The following is a 22,863-nucleotide window of genomic DNA, read 5'->3' on the forward strand; positions in this document are numbered from 1 at the left end:
CATGTGTCTTTGTGCTTGATTACAAATACATTATATCAGTATATCAATGTTTTATGCAATGGTATTTGGTTAATCATCTAAGTGTGGTGGCAAAAAAAATAGGGGGAGTTGGGGTTTCCTTCAGCTCCATAAAAACAATTTTATTTTATTTTTTAAATGATTTTATTTATTTGAGAGAAAGTGAACAGGGGAAGGAGCAGAGGGAGAGGGACAAGCAGACTCCATGCTTAGCATGGAGCCCCATGTGAGGCCTGATCCTGTGACCCTGAGATCATGACCTGAGCCAAAAACAAGAGTTGAATGCTTAACCAACTGAGCCACTCAGGTGCCCCATAAAAAACAATTTTAAATAGTCAGAGAAAAGAGTCATCCTCCTTAAACACATCCTACTCCATCATATTGACACAAATAGGGTCACATTACTTCATAGGCCAAAAAGCAGGACACCTAAATAACCTACCTTCTATATAAAGAAAACAAAAATAGAGGGATCCTCATGTTTCACTTAGGAATTTTTGTCATTGCATTTTGTACTTCGTTATAGAACTAGTGTATATGTGATTACATACAAAGATTTGAGATCGTCCAGATTAGTGTTCTATTTTTGGTTCTGTCATTGAGCAAGCTTGGAAAATATAAAAATTGTTTCTGAATCTCATTTTGTTAATTGCAAAATCAGAGTAATAAAAAAAAATCTCAAAAATATTATTAATAGGGATCCCTGGGTGGCGCAGCAGTTTGGCGCCTGCCTTTGGCCCAGGGCGCGATCCTGGAGACCTGGGATCGAATCCCACATCAGGCTCCCGGTGCATGGAGCCTGCTTCTCCCTCTGCCTGTGTCTCTGCCTCTCTCTCTCTCTCTGTGACTATCATAAATAAATAAAAAATTAAAAAAATATATTATTAATATTAAGTAAATAGTCCATAAAAATTTCTTGGCATTTACTAGGCACTTCACAAATGGCAATTAATTATTATCATTGACGAAGTCCTAAAGGTTTACTTAGTTTAAAAAGTCAAGATATAGAATAGTGAGTGTAAAAATGGATTTTTTTGAAATATGTGTCTATAAAAACATATTGTTGCTAATTATGTGTAGGATATCTGAAGGATATATAAACAATTGGGCAAGGACTTGGGTGATTAGTAAATGGAGTAGGGAGGAGAATTACTTTTCATTGTAGCATTTGATTTTTGTACAATTTTGTATTAGTCACCTGCATATAAACAACCCCAAAACCTAACAGCTTTAAATGATTATCATTTTTTTTCTATTTCAGGTACTGGATTGGTTGAAATTCAATTAATCTAGATGGAGCTAAGCTGGACTTGAGTCTAAGCTACATATTGGGTTCAGGTATGTTTCACCTATTTCTTATCCTTGGATTAGCGGGTCATACAAAACATTTGTTGTCCATGATGATACCAGACCTAGAAAAATGAGTACTTTACCATGCATGTGTGTTTTCAGTTTTTGCTTATGTTACACCAGTTAATATTTCACTGGCCAAAGCATGTGATATGGCCAAGCCAAAATCTAAAGAAAAGAAATACAGTCCACTGACCATGGTCAAAACCAGTACTAGTGGAAAGAAGTATACTCCCACTTCCATGTAGGTGGTAAAAGGAATTGTTATAGCCTTAAAATTATCTCATTTACTATGTCTATGAATGGATTACCTATTTTAAATACATATGTATATATACTCAGAAACAAGAAGAAAACAAAGCAAAAATAGTAGAAAAAATGTGTGCCTTTAGTCCAACCACAGCAGAGAAACATCCCTAACGGTACAAGTTTCAGAATAAGCATTTGCTTACATAGTTTTCCCAGAGATGGCAAAAGCACTTCATTTGAAAAGCTCATCATATATGGAGATTATCTAAGTAGCTAAGATGACCTAAGGAGGAAATTTAAAAGAGGATGTTTTAACGTTGAAGACCCACTGATCTCTTACTCTAATCTTACATAGGCAATTTACTTTCAATAATACACAGTTACAGAATAATTTTTGTTATTATTTTTTAGCATATAATTTATTATTAAAATAGTTTCCAGCTTGTTTGTGTGTGTATGTTTGGGGGGTGTTTATTTATTTTGTGTTGCTATGGTTGGACATTATTCTGCTGCTCAAATCTGCATTTTTTGCTCCTATTCTGTTTGCAATCAAAAACAAACCAAGGGGCAGCCCGGGTGGCTCAGCAGTTTAGCGCCTGCCTTCGGCCCAGGGCATGATCCTGGAGTCTCAGGATCCAGTCCCACGTCAGGCTACCTGCATGGAGCCTGCTTCTCCCTCTGCCTGTGTCTCTACCTCTCTCTCTCTCAATCTGTGTCTTTATGAATAAATAAATAAAATCTTTAAAAACAAAACAAAGTGAGAACAATGGAGGCACCCTGCAGTTTTCAGGCAATTTTGTGTTATTTTTCTTCCACTGCGTTCTTATTAATCTTTATTAAGGATTAAGTAAATGCTAGATCTATTTCAAAGGTATCTTGATTTTCAGTAGTTTAAAGCACATATATTAGATTTTTTTAAAAAAAATCAGTTATTTGCATCAATGTCATTAAATATCATTACAGTGTTTTTAGCCTTAGAAATGTGTTTTTCCTGAAGGAGGTTTGAAAAAATTTTCTCCTGAAATCATGTTGGGCTATAGGAAGCTGTGTTGTCAGTCATGAATCTATCAGAAGATACAGGGAATTACTATGGTTGAAAGATATAGAATGGAACACACAAGATTAATCCTAGTTCTACTTTGGCCAAGTCATTTACGTAGGTTATCTTTATTGCATATTCATTTACTAAATAAAGATATAGGGCAGCCCAAGTGGCTCAACAGTTTAGTGTTGCCTTTGGCCTAGGGCGTGATCCTAGAGACCTGGGATCGAGTCCCACGTCAGGCTCCCTGCATGGAGCCTGCTTCTCCCTCTGCCTATGTCTCTGCCTCTCTTACTGTGTCTTTCATGAATAAATAAATAAAGTCTTTAAAATAGATAAAGATATAAAGTTTGCCATCTCCATCTTAACATTATGTAAAATTCTCAAAGAAGTATGTGGTACATCCGGAATGGAGTCCATACGGCCACCAGAAGTGTCTACTTTACTATATTAGATGATCCAAATTCATGGTGTTAAATACACAAGTGTAGGAGTTGAAAGAAACACCATTCTACAAATGATGTAGACCAAATTTTTTGGCAAAACTTGGTGACCAAGTAAACTTCAGTTAATCTGTCAAAAGCATACATGGGAGAGAAAAAGGAACCATTATACCCATAGTATAGGTAAAATTATTCAAAATCAGCTTGATCGTAAAAACTTGATAAACTAAAAAAACAATTGGAGACTTTCGGGAGTTTGAATGCTCTTGATTCAATTTTGCACACTATGTCTGCCTATCCCAGCATCAGTCACCAAGAAGAAGATAGTCATCTGCAAGTGAACAATTGAAAGAGGAATATGTCAAAAGATAATTGCATCAGAGATAAATAGGCAAGGAAGACTTTATTCAAAACTATTGTAAATAGAGAGATAGCCTGAATTCAACTCTATTGAAACAAAAGACGGGAGGTTAAATTTAAGCATTGATGTGATTTAGTGAATGAGTACTGAAGGATTTTAAGAGGGACACTGGTCAATGCAAAGCTATACTGTGTTTGCTAAGTAAGGTTAAGCTCCTACCCTCCCACAGCAAAGGGGGGATTTGGAGTGCAATCTTTCTTGATGATTACATTTTAAAAGGATGGCTCCTAGATCCTCGAGAAAGATATTTCTGGGTTTTACCAAATAAACCTAGCCTGAGGCTGAGAAAATATTTACATCTTAAAGGGGCACAGGTAAAATTTTCAGTCGAAAGTTTTATCAAGTAAATGCTCTAAGAAAAGGGAGATCCAATGCCTGAAACCAGGAAGAAATATGTCAAAAGTTCAGGCAAGCTAAGAAGCACACTAAGGCTATCTTGATCAGATAATAGGATTTGTTCAATTAGTATGGACATAATAGAAGAAAACAAGGAAAGTGATATAAGAGCTAAAGAGAAGAACAGACTCATTATCATGCGTAGTAAAATATAATAGGATAAAAGAGAACCAGTTCTTATCTTCAGGGAGTTTACTTACTAGTAGGAATATGATACACACACACTCACACACACTAATAACTTTACAGTAAGGCAAAATGGAATAAGGATTATTCTCAAAAGTGTTATAGAAGCCAAAGGGATAATGGCTTTCAGAATGATTTCATGAAGGTGGGTGGATAAAAAAATATGAAAATTAATTAGAATTTGGTGAAAAAACAGAGTATACCATCCAAAAGAACTGATTTACTTCCCAGTAAAAATTTTTATGGGAATACAATTTTTAAAATACAATTTAAAAATGTCGAGGCTCCCGAGGGGTGTGTTCTGTTAAGTATCTGCCTTTGGCTCAGGTCATGATCCCAAGGTCTTGAGATTGAGCCCCACATTGGGCTCTCTGCTCAGCAAGGGGTCTGCTTCTCCCTCTTCCTCTGCCACTCTTCCTCTTGCTCTCTCTCAAATAGAATCTTTGAAAAAATAAAAAAATTAAAAAACCTGAATGTCTGTGGAGATTCATTTTAACATCTCCATTTATTTATTTATTTCAAAAATTTCCGGATGTGTTATACTTTTGTTAGCCATTTTGGATTCAAAGATAATACTATATCATCCCCTCAGATAACTTATAGATTCATAGGAAAACTGCTATATAAACACATAATACAGAAAGAAAGGGTAGTTGCTGTAATAATGGTAAATAATATAGAGACACATCAAAGAAGGGAGAGTCTATGACTTTACATCAGAAAAATTTCAAAGAGGTTGAAGCATTCAGAGGACAAATGCACTTTGTAAGAAATATTCTGGCAAATCAAAATAGGAAGAATACAGGAATTAGCAAGTCAGGGGTAAAAGGGAGGTTGAAACAGGTAATAATAGAACGCAGTTTTAATTTTTGCTTTCTTCTAATTCATTCTCCAAAATGCATCTCCAAATATGTTTTAAGCTTTTATCTATCATCTATCTATCTATCTATCTATCTATCTATCTATCTATCTATCTAAGAGAGAGAGAGAGAGAACATATGAGCAGGAGAATGGGCAGAGGGGGAAGGACAGAAAGAGGGAGAATCTCAAGCAGACTCCACAATGAGCATGGAGTCCTCCACAGTGCTCATTTCAGAACTTGGAGATTATGACATGAGCTGAAACCAAGAGTTGGATGCTTAATCAGCTGAGCCACCAAGGCATCCTGGAAGTGATTATTTTAAAATATCAATGAGATCGTGTCACTCCTCTGCCCTAACCATTCTGTGACTTTCTGTTGTATTTTAAATAAAATAAAGGTTCATTTTCTTGGCATGCAAGCTCTCTTCATATTTTTCCAACCTCCAACTTAAACTCATTTCTAATGCTACTAATTTCCAAATTCCCTGGCCTGGTTTTAATTTCTAGCATGTACCACACTCATCCTATTTTCTGGTTCTTACACAATTGGATTCTTCTCATTCTTCAGCTTACAAGATTAACGTCACATGGCTATGGATAGTTTCTTAGAACATCCTATTTAATTTTCCCACCATCCATTCTTCTCAGTTACAACCTCAAGTGATTTCTGTCTTGAACTTATTAAATTCATGATTATATTAACCATTATGTATTTGTGTACTTTGTTTCTCTGGAAAGTGAATAGTTTTAAGTCTTTAACAAAGATTTCCTGAATGAATAAATGTACAGCTTTGTCTTAATTCTACAAGGGGGAAACAAGCAAAATATTGCATATAATACGTATATTTTTATTTGTAAAAAACAAAAACAAAAACCAAAAAACCAAACAAACAAAATAGTTAAAAGTCAAAATAAAAACTAATAATATTTATGTAGGAAGACAGAGAACAGAGGGAGGGAATTATAATGAAAGATTTTCTGAGGGAATATTGTTATTAATTCTGACTTAAAATGTACAAACTTATTATATGTCACAAATAAATGTACATAAAAATGCAGGTCTGAAAAATTGAAGACAAGCTAAAAGAATGGACATATACCAGTGATATAATCACACAGACAAAACAATCATTTCAATAAGGTTCAAAACATTGTATTTTGGCTATATATTCTTAAAGGAAATGTTTACACACAAAGAAAACCTAAAGTACTTTAACTTTTTTCACTTGTATGGCTCTAGTTAGAATATCAGTATGGTTACCTAAAATTTGCATTATGTATATTATAGAATAAAGCAAATGAAAAGGTAATTTTAGAATTTTCAGTGTAAGAGAGGAGGATATAAATATAAAAGTTCATAAAGTTAAACAATACATAGTATTAAATTTGGTGTAAAGTATGAATTCATAGTATTTTTGTTAAAAAAAACAATTCCTAGGTCTGTTCACTGAAAAGGCCTAGAAGCTACATCAACTCAATGGCTCTGAACACCATATGTACATAGCATGGCAACTAAGTTAGAGCTGCTTAGAAAAAAATAGCTTTTTTTTAGGTTTACAGAAGAATATGTACAAAACTAACATATAATAGTTTGCTATGCTAGAAATCAAGGAAGCTATCAAAGAGCAATGTAGTCATTCCCAAAAGTCAGAGTTGACAACCTTAAGAAGATCCCACTGTAAAAGAGGGGGCAATTTAAAGACCAGAGAAATAATAACACAATTAATTTAAAATATTAAATATATATGTTATACTCATAGTGTTAAAAATGCTTTTCAAAAAGCTAAGAAGCCAAAACAAGAAAAAACACCTTTTTCATTATTGAGGATATTGAGGCATCAATAATTTATCTAAAAAATCAGTAAAAATAAAGAAAAAAATATTTTCCTTTCTTTAGAGAATGTACTTGATATTACTAAATAATCTAAATTGATAAGAAAAATATTTACGTATGTATTCTAGTTAATAGAATATATTATTAAAATAGTTATTAGGTTATATATATATATATATATATATATATATATATATAAAGGATAGATAGAAATTCATCACTTTGCAACCACTAATCTAATACTCTAATGATTATATCAAGCAAGAATTATCAATGTACTTAAAAAATATCTTGTGAGAGCTTGATAGGTGTATTTATTCCTAAAGTTATTCCTAAAGTTAAAATCATCACCCCAAGTGTTATTTGTTGATTTCAAGATGAAAAAAAAATCATAAATTTGCAAAGGAGAGAACAAATTGTCACTTCCTGAAGCAATTTATCAACCACTAATAATGGCTGACCAGACATTATGTTTGTCTAGATAGGATGCAGTAGACACCCTGACAAAATGCTGAATGTAAAAAAAAAAAAAAAAAAAATGCTGAATGTAAATTTAATATACCTTCAGATTTCATTTCTAGTTTTCAGGAGATATAGGAGTTGGAGCAATAAAATTAAGTGACACCACAAAGAAGTAAGGTAGGTAATTTTATAAAATAGTTGATCTGGTCTTGTCAAGTCAACACTATAAAAAAAGAGCCTTTTTAAAAAAAATAAAAGATATTAAAGAAAATAATAACCAAATGTGATACAGATATAAGCAGCCTGATTTGAACATTGAGCGTAAAAGGACATTTTTTAGACAATTTAAGAAAAATTGAAATATGGAACTAGTGTTATATATAATACTAAAGACTATTGTGGTTTCAAAACATGTCCTCAAGTTTATTGGAAATTCTTCCCATTGAGAATTAGGGTGTATGTCCCCTCCCCCGATATGGGTAGGCTTAGCGCTGAGTAATCACATGGAGCAAAAGAATCACTTAGCTAAGCACTGCTCAATTTCTTGATCCAGAGATGCATGAACATAATGACTTGGCTGTTGTTTTCTACCAATAATACATCAAAGAAAGGATTTTTTAACAAAGAGTATATGACTGGAATGATTAACAGTTGTTAACTTTTTAGGTGGGTAATGGGACTAGGGTTTTGAAAATATACTTTTTATTGGAAAAACCAAAAAATTTACTTAAAGGTAAACTGTTTTTATATTTAGGATATGGATTAATGAAGCATATCTAACTTATTATAAATATTAGATTTGTTTTGTGCATATACGAGAGTTTTTGAATCATACTCTGCATATCCTTTTTTGAAAAGTTTATAGTACTTTTAAAGATCATCTACTGGGTAAAAAGTAAAGATTTCTGTTATAAATTAAAGCAGAGCAGGGGAGGAGAAAATTAAGGCTCCTTTTAATTTTAATACAATCTTAGAAAAAAGTAAAAACATCAGATTTGAAAAGGAGTTAAAAGATAGACTTGAGAAGAACTAAAAGTAGAATGAAAAGTAGGAGATCAAAGAGATTCTCAAAAAATACAATAAAATCACTTTGTACTGTAATGATGTGTTTCACGTGGGTGTACCCTTCCACGGGTTTATGAAATCATGTGAGTAAGGATATTATCTTCAACTTTGTATTCCCCAGGGTTAGCATATTGCCTGCCATGCTTAGGGCACTCAGTAAATGTCACATAAAAGAAGAAAAAAGTTGTGGAAATTGGAATTTAAAATAAAACTGTATATATTAGTCCAAAAATTCACCATCGCATTTATGAAGGTGGATGCATAGAAGGTTAAGCATCTCTATTCAGGGTTCTGTGCCCTGGTCTGTCCATGTTGAAGTGGATATTACAAATATACCAGACATGACCTTCAAACTGTGGAATGTATGATTGGAAATGAGGAATGGAGAGAGAAAAATAAACATTATAAATTAAAGTAACTTTACCTCCCATTTGAAACAAATACAAATATTTTTAAGCCACATTATTATTAACTCGCCATGTTAAAAAAAGAACTGATACTTGGAGATAATTTTAACTATCTTAGAAAATAATGTTATAGGGACAGATAAACTTTAAAAAGTGAATTATGATAATAGCAATCATCACCATTACTGGCAATTATTGAGTATCAGGTACTTTACAATCATTATTGCTAATATATAAACCATTTCTGCAAATGATGCATTATTTTCATTTTCAAGATAAGGAAATTAAAGGTCAGGGGTTTAAGTATCATGCCAAGAATTTCACATGTAAAAATACTTCAGTACAAGTCACAACAGTAAACAAAAACTACACTTAATAAAATCTCCATTTCTCCAAGATAAAATTGAGTCATGGAATCTTGCAGTTCATAAGGGGCTAGTGTTTGAGGTTTTTCTGACTCCAAGATACTTGGCAATAAAATCAAAGTGTAAGCCAATCTTCAATATGAGATCAAATGATGCTAACTTACATACACACACTTATAGTTGTATTACCAAAAAGATCCCTGGAAAAATGAAAGGAGCTGATAGATTTTTTTATTATATATATATATATTTTTTTCCCTTGTATATATATATATACAAGGGAAAATAGAGGTTCTATAACGCAATGTGAAAGATGTTAGTTTTTCTGATCCTGCTATGGTAATAGCTGAAATTAATCTCTCAACAGCTGAGAAATTTGGCAGAGGTATTTGGAGGCTGAGAATGTCCCTATGAGAACAAGAAGAAATTTTTAAAAATATAAGAGGAATAATCAAGAATAGAGAATTCCTGTTCACCTTTCCAGCTGTCACAAAGTGGTGGCTCATATTTTTAAAAATGATATAAAGAAAATTCCCCAGGGAAGGAATCAAGCCAACAGCTTTAAAGAGTAAAATAGCTGCAGAAATATTTAAAGGAGTACATAGACTGAGAAAGTCCGGGCGAGGACATGGAAGCAGTAATCCAAATGGAAATAACAGGTCTGTAAAGATAGGATGGTGAGAGAAGAGAAAAACAGACAAGAACAAAGACACTTCCTACAGACATCTGAGGTTGTGCAGAGATAGAGTATGGAGAGTAAAAGGAAAAAAAATGTTGCAGTTTAAGTTGGCACTAAAGAAAAACAATGGTGATACTTGTGCTCCCTAAATGATGGTAGCGATATTTATAAAGGAACTTCAGAAATAAGAAAGGAGTCTGAGCTGATGCAAGGTGGCAACAAAATAATAAGCACTTGCTTATTTATTGGAAATGATCAGTTCAAGAACTAAGTTCAAGGAAGTAAGTACTCTAAAGAAATGTTTTACATATTTAAGCACATCTTACATATGATTTACTACAATATTTAAAAATAGTAAATGCAAACAGAATCTCGACTTGGTAATTTTTGAATATTGAAAGACTAAAAGTTGTAGACAATGAAACTGGACCTTGATTTCAAGAATTTTCTAAGCATAGCATAAAACATATGATAGGCACAATGGTAGCAAGGAGAAAAGCTATTGGGTTGAGGAATTTGAAGAGATACCATGCTTTAAGAGGAAAGTGGGAAGAATATTAATTTTATTTCTATGAAGCAAATGTTTGATCAGGAAAACAACAACACAAACAGTTTCTGTTTAAGACCACCTGTCTGAACACTGATGAAATATGTGAAGACATTTCCCAGCAACCCCATCAGCAGCCCATACGCAGTGGTGGGGGAGTGTGTGAAGGGTGTATAGTGCAAGGTGCCAGAGAAATGAGACAAGCCTGCTTTTATAGCTTCTGTCTGTATGTATGGCCTGGAGACTCTTTTACAAGGAGATTCTCAGGTACTTCCAGGAAAGTAAAATACACAAGTGAAACTGGGACTCTAATATACACTCAAAAATGAATTTTATTTAATGCAGCTGACATTGCTTTTTACAGGAGGAGCACAGGTTGTAGACAGATATGAAGAGAGTTCTCTAGAGAACAGTAGGAAGTACAATTAAGCAGATCAATTAGCAAAACCATAAATGTGCTACCAGATGCAAAAGTGGCAATGTGAAATGTGACCATGCAGAGAGACTGACTCAAGGAGAACTATTGGCTTGCACTCTGTAGAGAGGACTGTGGTGCAAAACAAAACATGGAAAAGAAAAGCAAATGAAATGAAGGCAAAATCCACTATTAGAAAGTAGAGCAAGGCTGAACAAAGAGCTTCCAGGGATCATTTTTGTGTGTGTGTCTTAGTTCTATGTGGTCTCCTCACAAGCAGGTTACTCACGCTTCTTCAAGTTCCATTGCACACACAGGAGCAGCTTAACAGAGGGTTACGTACCTGTTTACAGTAGAACAATTACAGTTTATTGTTGTATTTTCCTGTGTCAAAGTGAACTGGAACATTACTTTGGGGAACAAATTTCACATTTCACTAACTCATGTGAAAGCATGAGCAGATAGGAATGCTTTCCGGAAGATAAATTTTTGAAGGAAGAAAAAGGGAAATCTTGAAAAGGATATGGTGAAGTACACTATATGACAGCATAGGAGTATAAAAAGCCACTTAAAAAAGCAAAACCAGGAAAGTATCCTACTTAGAAATAACAAAGGAAATCTCTCTGTATAAAACAGAAATTGATGAGCTTGAGGATGAAGATATTAAAAACAGTTTTCAAACATCTAAAGGAAGTAGTAGAACAGAGTCAAAATAAAGTGGTCTTTTTGGAAGGAAAAGAAACTTCTGGTTAAAATATATATAATGTTCTGCCTGAGGGAACCAGGAGTGGAGGAGACCAGGGAACAAACACTACGAAGTGCTTGAGAATCAGATGGCTCAAGTAATGAAAATAAATAATCGTAATGATGTCACATACACAAACATGCATACATGATAACCTGCTTACATGATATTTTACGTGAGTTGTTTGATGTTTTTAATAATCCTTCAGTCTAGTTATCTTAATTCCCATGTTGCAGTTGAAAACACTGAGTTTCAAAGAGATCTATCAAGATTTCCATGAAAAAATAGTTATTAATCTCCCTTATCATCACTTTTGCCTATGGACTCCTTATTTATGGAATGGATTCCTATATTTAGAATGAAATATAAAAGCTTGGGTTTTTATTTGGCATGTCTTTTTTTAAGATTTCTTTCTAAAAATTCTTATTGTATTTTATGTAATTATTGGTCTGCATTTGAAGATAAATCAGGAAATAAAATTTGCTTTACCACCACTAGGTAGAAAAATACTGTGCTAGAAGACAAAGTCATTCACTAGAAGGGCTAACCAGAGAAATTATATCATAAAAATAAAAATAATAATTAGAAGAGTATTAAGGGAAAAGTGGTAAAAACTGGAGTGAATTCAATTTATGATAATAGATGTTACTTTTTAACGTTTGTTGGTGTAAAACATATAGGTATAATATACACAGAACTTCTTAACATAGAGGGAATCCCACCTTATAAATAGGCTTCGATTTTCCACCTTACACCATTCTGGCATTATGTTAAACACTATGAGAGACATGGAGTGATAGAAGACTTTTGTATTCAGGAGTGAATAAAGGGGAGAGGGTGATATGCACAGATCAGGGAATATAACTATAATTAACCCTGAACATTTACTTTTCATTAAATTATTCCATTAGTTTTGTATTCGTTCATTCACTCAACAAAGAATTTATATATTTATCTATACAATTGTCTATAGCCACTAAGGAAACCAGTATGGACTTTCCATAATAAGTTAAAAATAGAACTATCATATGATCCAGCAATCCTACTTTGGGGTACATATCCAAAGGAAATGAAAATAGCATTATTTACAACAGGCAAGATATGGAAACAATATAAGTGTCACTTAATGGACAAATGGATAAAAAAAAAAAAAGATGTGATATATATATAAACACATGATGAAATATTATTCTGCCATGGGAAAGAAGGAAATTCTGGCATTGAAGACAATATGGATCTTGAGGGCTTATGCTAACTGAAATAAGCCAGACAGAAAAAAACAAATACTGCATGATATTATGTATGTGTGAAATCTAAAAAGAATAACAAACAAAAAATCCAAAACACAGAAACACAAAACTCATAGAAACAGAGAGTAGAAAAGCAGTTGCCAGAGATGGATCCATCTCTGGTAAGAGGGAAAAGAGGGAGAACTTAGTTAAAGGGTACAAACTTTCAGCTACAAGATAAAAGAAGTCTGAGGATCTAATGTGAAACATGGTAACTATAGACAACAACACTGTTACATAATTGAAAATTGCTAAGACATTAGAATTTAAATATTCTCACCAAAAACAAAACAAAACAAAACTATCGTACCTCAGGGATAAATTATTAACATTTTTGTGGGCTTCATTCCAGGTTTAATTTTGTATATATACATATGTGCATATGCACACGTGTGTATATCTTGTTATATATATATATATAATTTAAGGAACCTTTGTCATCTTATAGATCATGAACAGTTTCTTAATCATTTAATAGTCTTCTATAATGCCATTTTAATAGCTATATATTTTTCCAGTACATGTGTGTATATGTGTACATGTGTACTATTAATTTAATAATTTCTCTGTGTTGGGTATTTACATCACTGTCAACATTTCACTACTATAAAAATGTTGTATTAAGCATACTTGAGGTGAACATGAACATATCTGTAAATTCTTCTTGTGAGGAGTCCCTAGAAGTCTAATTGTTACATATGATATTTTGCACAGTTTTCTGGTTTCTAATATACATTGGTATTTATATTCCTAAATCACACTACAGAAAAATTTGAACTTTTTTTTTCAAACCAGCTGTTAAACATGAGTGTCAATTTCTTCACGCTCTTGTGAACAATGGGCACAATTAAAACTGTTTTAAACAACAACAAAACAAAATTTAAAAACTAAGGGAGAGTTTGCCCATTTACACTTTTCTTTTTTTTTTTTTTCTTTTTTTTTTTTTTTCATTTACACTTTTCAAACAAATTCCTACTGGCACATATATCTTTTTCTTTATATATAGTACATAAATCTCTATACTATATCTCTATTCTCTCTCTCTCTCTCTTTTAAATATTTTATTTATTTATTTATGAGAGACACACAGAGAGAGAGAGAGAGGCAGAGACACAGGCAGAGGGAGAAGCAGGCTCCAGGCAGGGAGCCTGACACCGACTCCCTCCTGGGTCTCCAGGATCACACCCTGGGCTGAAGGAGGCGCTAAACCGCTGAGCCACCCAGGCTGCCCTCTATTTTTATCTTTGTCTCTGTATATTTAATATGTATTCCTATATAACTATTCCTCATTGATGAACCACCTAAGCTCCTTACACTGAAGTCCTAGGTTCCTGTGTTCCACATATTGGTTTCTGGGCTTTCAGTGACTCCGGGTCACCAAACTTTTCTACAATTGTCTGGTGAATTAAGTGGAAGGTATTTCATGAAAGAAAGGTGGGGGATGAAGATGAGAGTGGAAAGGAAGGCTGGTGGAAAAATCTTAGAAGGTGCAAAATTGGGAAGCCACAGGGTTTGTGGCTGCTAGGGAGCCTTTTAGTGGAAAAAAAGGTTTATTTGGAGAATAAACCTCTGCAGAGAAGTGGTTCTGATGGAAGCAAAATTGCTAATTCACTCCTAAGCAGAACTCCCCAGACTCTGAGTTAACTAAAGAAAGAAAGAAAAAAAGTTCTACATCTGCTTGCATAAAATTATTTATAACTCAAAGCAGTGTTTGGGATTTCACCAAGAAAAAAATTATTATGGTTAGCGTGTACCCAATTTTCCAATACAAATAAACAGAAAGGGTTTGAGGTTATTAATCAATCATGTGTTGATACAGGTAAGTTTATGCTTATTGTTTTTTTCCCCTGACAAACATAAACTAAGTTACTCTGCAAAAAGAAAAATTGTGATTTGCTCTGAGTTTTCTTCTTGGAATGTGGATTACAGAGATATGTATTCTAATTATTCCCAGTGTAGGGATCTGAGGAAATTTACTGGACACTGGGAAGGAAAGCACCAGCATTGTAAGAAAATTGGAGAGTGATATTGTCGTTTCCAGAATTAACATGTCTTATTTCAAAACTGCCCCTAAATTTGTTGGTATGGGAAAAAAAAAAAGAGAGAGAGAGAGAAAAAAAACAGCATCTTCTCTGAGGTTTTAGATACCTGGTCCTGTCACTCAAAATACAGGTAATTATAATTATAATTTGAGAAAGTTAAATGACCTAGACTTCCTGGTAAGGCCTGTTTCTCTATCATTTGTAATAAGCATTCTATGGAAAGACGTCGTCCAATATTATATCAATGGATTTTTTTTGTCTATTCCTGCTATTTCAAACAGCAGTTCTAATTCTTAATGGTGTTACAGAGAAAACAAAAGTCCCTTCCCATAAACAAGAAATTTTCAACCTGATTTTTAAGCGGACTGCTAATTGGAATATAAAGCATATTAAAATATGATGGGGACTCCAAGTGCCAGGAAAGACCAAAAGGGGGGCAAACTATTGGTTTATACATCAAATCTCAGGATACATCTTCAGCAAAAATCAAGGTCTCTGTGTATTTATGTGTGGTTTGAACAAGAAGACATCATACTAATTCAGAGCATAACTTTTTACTGGACGAAGACAAGTAATTTCTTTTTCAGTCATTAACCAAATAATAAATTATTTAAATAGGAGGTATTTAGATCCTGTTCACAGGTATGTATGTAGAGACTACCTATTTGAAAACAAGCCCTTTTTTGTGGGTTGAAAATCCTTTCAACCCACAAAAATAAGCCAATCTCAATATTCTAACTACTCTCTTGTCTTTTATGCTAGCTGTTTTGAGATATATTTCATTAAGGTGAGTATTTTTCTCAAACGGGTAAAATGAGTGAATAATGTTGGAAAGCAAGGGCAAAAGTAGCAATTATTTGAAAAAATGGCCTGTAGGGTGAATTAAATAGTTATACATATAATAAAATGATCAATGATTTTTTGGAAAGAAAAATTTTCATTTTCTGATGTATGATTCTCTGTAATCTCTATTCCTAAAAAGACTACACCTATAAATGGGGCTTCTGTGCCAGCAGCCAAACACTTTAGATTTCTTTTTTTTTTTTCTTTTAAACTACAGGTCACAATCCAGAGTGTAAGTGTGAATGTGTGTGTCTGTGTGTGTGTGAGAGAGAGAGAGAGAGAGAGAGATGACAGAGACAGAAACAGAGATAGAGAAAGAGAGAGAGAGAGAGAGTGAGAGTGAGAAGGGGTGGAAGGAGAAAGAGAAAATATTTTGTTGCATTCCCCTATACAATGCAGTGCATCTTTGTTCTTTATTTGATTGCTATTTTATTTTCCCCCTCTCCAGTACCACATCGCTTTTTGTTTCTTTTTTTCCTCTGGGTATCTATATGTCGGCATATCTAACAACACTTCTTCACATTTGAAAGATGAGAAAATTACTAAATCCGCAAGTCCTTATATCTCATATAGCATCTGGCTTATATGGTATCTAGCAAATGAACCTAAACACCTTTAAGAGCTTAATAGTCTCTTTTTCTCCTAAATTTTAAAATTATTTCACAGTAAAACATTTTGGTATTTGGGAATGCATTTTAAGCTTCCCGTTGAAAATCACTGAATGTATATCCATCACCTCTGTATAACAAACTAAGCCAGAATGTTTTATAATTACTATTAAAATGGAAATCCCTAAGAACTAAAAATTTGAGATTTCCTTCTGTAAAACTGATTAATTAAAATTTTGATCCTGAGTTTTCCTGATTTAATTTTTTCATATATAGACAAATAGATATTTATATGATCTGCCAACTTCAGCTTCAGTATCTAGGGGGAAAAAGTTGCCAGACAGGCATGTAATAATCATATTGGTCAATCTAGCTTGATTGCTTTCTTCCAGCAATGGGCAGTTGTAATTTCCTATCACATTTATAGTCATTATATTTGAGAAAGGGCAAAATAGGTTAATGAAATCATTATAATTTCATTCAAATGATATATATTTTAAAAGCTCAATTAAAGAAACAGATACCAGGGCACCACATTTTATTTTGCCTTCTGGAGACCACTTTGCTGTAGTACCAGTAAAAGATACTGAAAAAAACACATTTACCAGTGCTGAAATGAATGTGAAGTCATTATCATTACTAAACATATCCATAAAGTAAATTTATTGTGAAAAGGGATGATGGTTTTTTTTTTGAAATTCATTTGTTCTTTCATCTATTCAATGCATGTTTTATTAAATTCTGCTCCTTTTAAGATGGCATAACTGGTTTTAAAAAGTACTCAGAAGTTAGACTAAGCCGGAATTTAACATCATTGCTTATTATGTTTGATTTTAAGCAAGGTAATAAGTTTCTTTAACCATAAGTTTCTTTGTAACATGGACATATTGATGTTACTATCCTCATTGTAATAAGGGAAAGAAATATTTTTTTTTAATTTTTTTTAAATTTTTATTTATTTATGATAGTCACAGAGAGAGAGAGAGAGAGAGAGAGAGAGAGAGGCAGAGATACAGGCAGAGGGAGAAGCAGGCTCCATGCACCGGGAGCCTGACGTGGGATTCGATCCCGGGTCTCCAGGATCACGCCCTGGGCCAAAGGCAGGCGCCAAACCACTGCGCCACCCAGGGATCCCCAAGGGAAAGAAATAAATATAAAACTACAGTGACTGATATACAAGATGTTAATAAATTTTATTATCATTTTTATTGTTATTATTATGTTGCAGCCTTTAGAGCTGTGGAACATGAAGAGTTGAAGAGTATATTCCCTTCCCCTCAGCTTACTGGTGTCCAGGTAAGAAAGCAGAGAGATAATATTAATATGGTAATATTGTGTCAAGATATGACCTAAACACACTTTATCTAAATTAACTCACTTATATTGTCAATGATTGTATGAGGTGAAATTTGTGGGTGTCCCCATTGTACAGGCAAAGAAATAGTGTCTCCAAGTTATACAGCTAGTTAAAGCTGAGTTGGGGGGCAACTGAGTGGCTAGGGGTGCCTGAGTGGCTCAGTTGGTTAAGCGTCTGCCTTCAGCCCAGGTCGTGATCTCAGGGTCTTGGGATGGAACCCTGCATTAGTCTCCTTGTTCAGCAGGGAGTCTGCTTCTCCCTCTCTCTCTCCTTCTGCCTCTGCCTACCACTCCTCCTGCTTGTGCTCTCTCTCTCTCCCTCTCTGTCAAATAATTAAATAAATAAATAAAGTCTTTAAAAAATGCTGAGTTGGTATATGAATCTAGGCAGTCTGGATTCAGAGTCATTGTCTTTGTGTTTGTTTAATCCTTAACATTATAACTGTATGCTTCCTAATTCATACTACCTATGAACCCTTGATTCTTTGGATTAGAACAATACCTAGAAAAATCTGAGATACTTCAGAATCTTTCTATCAGTACTCTATTCATGGCTATGAAATCTCAAGTAATAACCATAATTTCTTCCCATAAAAGAAAGAGAAATGGCTGTCCCCAACCACATTCAGTGTTTTTCTTCTAGTTATAACTCAGCCATCAGGATATCGGTCTCTGCACACAAAATAACCCAAATTTCCAGAGTGATAAGGAATTTCTCCATATTTTACAATTATTCTAATATCCCTTGCCCAAGATAAGCAAAATCCATAAGGGCATTCGGCCATGACCTTTCCCCCAAACACTACTGCTCCTTCTGGCACAAATAATCCATGTTCTTCACCCAAGTCATTTATTGCACATTTGCTCTGGACCCAGCAGCAGGAAGATAATGAGAGAAATTCAACGCTACTATCCCCACCTTCTGGAAGCTTACAACCTTTTTAAACAAATATGCAACCATAATGTATGACCTCATTATGGCATCATGAAAAAAGAATAATATCTATGTCCAAAACAAACTTGCATATATGTAAAATGGCACTTGGTTATAAATATAGTGCGTTCTGCTTATTTTAGAATTATTTTCTGCCCTCACTCAATGATAAAGAATCCAGACATTTTTCATTTCCATAGTGGGGCAGGGGAGGCATAATTCCTATTTCATCCTTATAGAGACAATGTATTTTCTGGGGAATTCCAGGTTTATGGGAGTATATTTTGACTTTAAAAGAAAATTGTTTCTCTCTTGGCAACACTTTAGACACCAAATATGTAGATTTTCCACACCAAGAAATTCTCCAATTTTCTGCAGATACCAATTACATGTCCTACAATTTATTTTAATTCCGTTACGAACTAGGATCAGTATGCAGACCCCAATGATTAAAGCTTCAGACTGTCCCACCTCAAACACCAATCACAAGCAGTGGGTCCCCAGGTTACCCACATTTTTGCTGGAATTGGCTACAAATCAGAGATTCTTTTTTAAAAATAATTTGTTTATTTGTTTGTTTGTTTTATTTATTTTTTTAAATTTTTTTTAATCTTTATTTATGATAGTCACAGAGAGAGAGAGAGAGGCAGAGACACCGGCAGAGGGAGAAGCAGGCTCCATGCACCGGGAGCCTGACGTGGGATTTGATCCCGGGTCTCCAGGATCGCGCCCTGGGCCAAAGGCAGGCGCCAAACCGCTGTGCCACCCAGGGATCCCTGTTTGTTTGTTTTAGAGAGAGCACACATACGCACAGGTGGGTGTAGAGGGAGAGGATCTTTAAGCAGACTCCCAGTGAGCACAGAGCCTGACATGGGGACTACATCTCACAACCATGAGATCATGATCTGAGCCAAAACCAAGAGTTGGTCACTTAACCCACTGAGCCACTCAGGAGCCTCTACAAATCAGGAATTCTTATCCCTCCTCAGGTTTGATAGTTTACCATAATAGCTCACAGAGCTCAGATAAACACTTAATTTACTATTACCGGTTTATTATAAAATATACTATAAAGGATAAAAATGAATAGCAAAGAAGTGTATAGGGGGAGCTCCAGAAGACTCCCAAGATGAGGAGCTTTTTCCCTATAGAACTGGGGTGCACCACCCTCCCAGCACGTGGATGTGTTCATTAACTTTGAAGGCTCTCTGAATCCCATAGCTTAGGGATTTTTATGGAGGCTTCATTACATGGGCATGATTAATCATTAACTCAGTCTCCATTCCCTTTCCCCTCCCCAGAGGATGTGAGGATAGGGATGAGAGTTTGATGCTTCTAACCATCACTTCATCTTTATGGTGACCAGCCCACATCCTGAAACTATCCAGGAATCCACCAAGAATTCCCACACTAGAACAAAAGATACTTTATCACATAGGAAAGATCAAGGGATTTAGGAGGACTGTGTAAGGTATTCCTATCACCCCATTACTCAGAAAATTACAAGGATTTCAGGAAGTCTGTGTCAGGAACTAGGGACAGACACTACATATATATTTCCTATTATATCACAGCCTCTTCACCATGGTTAGATGCAGTAACCATAAAGGAATCCTGCTCAGCTCTAACTTCAGAAGAACTTGCTGGAAGATTTCGTTTATTTGATAACCTCCAGCAGCCATACCTTCAGCTAAGTCATTACATTCATAGGAGACTGTGGTTTTTACTGGCTCTCTTAGCCGTTGATGGAGCACAAGGAAAGAGGAAAGTCATTTTGGTTGATGCAGGACCCTTCTAACAGTAAATCTTTGCTTGGAGCCTTTTGTAGGGCTGATCAAGACTTTCTGAGAACTATACTTCATCCTAAGTCTCTTCCCCATCCAATCATTGTCTTTTTTTTTTCTTTCAAAAATCATTGTTTGAAGCTCCTTCTCCCTATCCTTACTCTCTCCCCTATTTATCTTTCACAGTTGGTTATGTTATCCTCGTGTCTGTTTCCAGGAGGATCCAAACTGTCAGCAGGTCTTCCATTTTATTTGTGTCCTATAAGAAACATGAAATGAAGTCTGCAAACCAAAGTGAAAGCTCTCTCAGTTGAACAAAAGAATAGCTTCAGGGATCACCTACATCATTGGCTTCCCATTTTCATGTAAGTTTTGACATAAGTACGTACTGTGTACTTACCTGTGGTATCAAGAATGCACTAAATATTGAATTACAATTAAATATGCTACCCATTAACTTCAGTTTTTACTGTGATTTTGTTCATGTATTTTGAGCAGAAATGTGGTGGAGGCTTAATCTACTTTCTTCTCTGATAATTTACAACTACATGCTAGCTCTCACAACTGAATGGAATTAAAAATAACATTACCAGATGATTAAAGGGAAACAAACAAAAATTGCAACTATTTTAAAGTGGTGGTTCTGGACTTTTTGTTTGTTTGGTTTTTGTTTGTCTGAACCTAGACTTCTGATAAGGGCAAAAAACAATCCTTTTTAAAATAATCTTTTCCAAAGATCAAATAATTTTCAAGGATGAAAATGAACAAATTCATAAATCAGAAAAAAACACAAGCAAACAGGGATGCCTGGGTAGCTCAGTGGTTAAGCGCCTGCCTTCGGCTCAGGGCATGATCCTGGAGTCCAGGGATGGAGTCCCACATCAGGCTCTCTGCAGGGAGCCTGCTTCTCCCTCTGCCTATGTCTCTGCTCTGTCTCTCTGTGTCTATCATGAATAAGTAAATAAAAATCTTTCAAAAAAAAAACAAGCAAACAAAGCACTGAAAAGCAACAGCCCAAGAATCAACAAACAGCAGAATAACTCACCAAGATTCCAGACACACACATTTCTGAAGTTAAACTTTAGGCAAAAGAAAAATAATTCCGGATTATGTAGTCTAATATACCAGGAAAAAAACTAAGAAATTAGTTAATACGTGTATAAATCAAAATAAACACTATGACAAAAAATGATAATGAATTGTGGTCTTAAAAAGAAAGACTGAATAACATAGATGATAGTAGCATATAAATTGGGGGAAGTGATTGGGATTTAAGTGTTCAGGAGTAGGGAACAGACAATAGAGATTTTGATAAGTTGTACATATTAAAATTTCTTGAGTAACCACTGAAAAAATAAAAATTGTGAAAATGACATAAAATAACAGAGACAAAAACTGCATCAAAAGTTAGGTTGTAAAAAAAAAAAAAGTTAGGTTGTGAAGTAAAATATACCTATTAGGTCTACTAGGCTGGAGACTCCTAGAACATTGGCTGTCCGAGGCAAGATTGTACAAAAATAACCTAAATAAATATTAAATTTTTGGGTCAACCAGATATTCAAATGAGAAAGAAGATGTTAATGAAGTCTCTCTCCCAACATTACTGTATAAATTAAAATCAAGTCCGAGTGGAACAAAGACAAATGTAAAAGATAAAATTTTAAAATATTTAGTAGTCACTTCAGAGGGATATATTTATGGACTAGGGAGAGAAAAAAAACACAAAACCACAACACAAAGAAAACATTGACTATGCACTATGACTACATAAATTGTTATTTATCAAAAGACCATAAGGAGTGAAAATAAGAATCTCCAGTTTAGAAAAGTGATTTTCAATATGTAAAAATGATAAAAGATTCAGAATGTAAGTAAAATCTCCACAAACAATAGAAAGACAAAATATTAAAAAACAAAAAATAAATATTCAAACTACAGTTGACAGAAGGGGAAATCTGAATGATTATTAAAAAAATTAAAATATGCTCCACTGTGTTAGCAGTATGAAAATACAAACTAAAATCAATATGTTGTACCATCTTACTTGTAACAGCAGAAAATTTATAGCCTTTAAATATCAAATATTGGTGATGATGTGAAATAACAACTCTCATATATTGCTGGCAGGAAGGAATGCAAATTATTACAAACACTTTGAAAAAAAAAGAAAACAAACAGTTTGGAAAATTATTTGGCATTATCAAAATACTGATACATTATATATGTACAATGACTAGAAATTCTATTCTGTAATATTTATCTGGAAGATCCTCCTGTATACATACTCCAAGAGGCATATATACCTTCATAGGAGATGAAATGTCTATCAACAGTTGAATACATAAATAAGTCATGTTATTCCATAAAGTGCAATATTATACAGCCGTATACATAAATGAACTCCAATTACCTGCAATAACATAGAGGGGAAAACCTAAAATTCAAGGACCTCCAGTTGTGCTAAAAAAGCAAGTTTCAGGTAAATATATGCAATTTAATTATTTTTTAATAAAGTTTAAAAG

General features: G+C 34.1%; 1 long non-coding RNA gene across 1 annotated transcript; it reads left to right on the top strand.

The window, feature by feature from the left end:
- The first annotated feature begins 1,288 nt into the window (after window positions 1–1,288).
- Window positions 1,289–20,714, top strand: LOC140595067 (uncharacterized). The gene is made up of 3 exons (XR_011996461.1): window positions 1,289–1,356; window positions 17,496–17,563; window positions 20,559–20,714. It is a non-coding gene; the product is annotated as an uncharacterized lncRNA (long non-coding RNA).
- Window positions 20,715–22,863: the final 2,149 nt, after the last annotated feature.

The sequence above is a fragment of the Vulpes vulpes genome, chromosome 13 (assembly GCF_048418805.1).
Source record: "Vulpes vulpes isolate BD-2025 chromosome 13, VulVul3, whole genome shotgun sequence".
NCBI classification, from domain to species: domain Eukaryota; kingdom Metazoa; phylum Chordata; class Mammalia; order Carnivora; family Canidae; genus Vulpes; species Vulpes vulpes.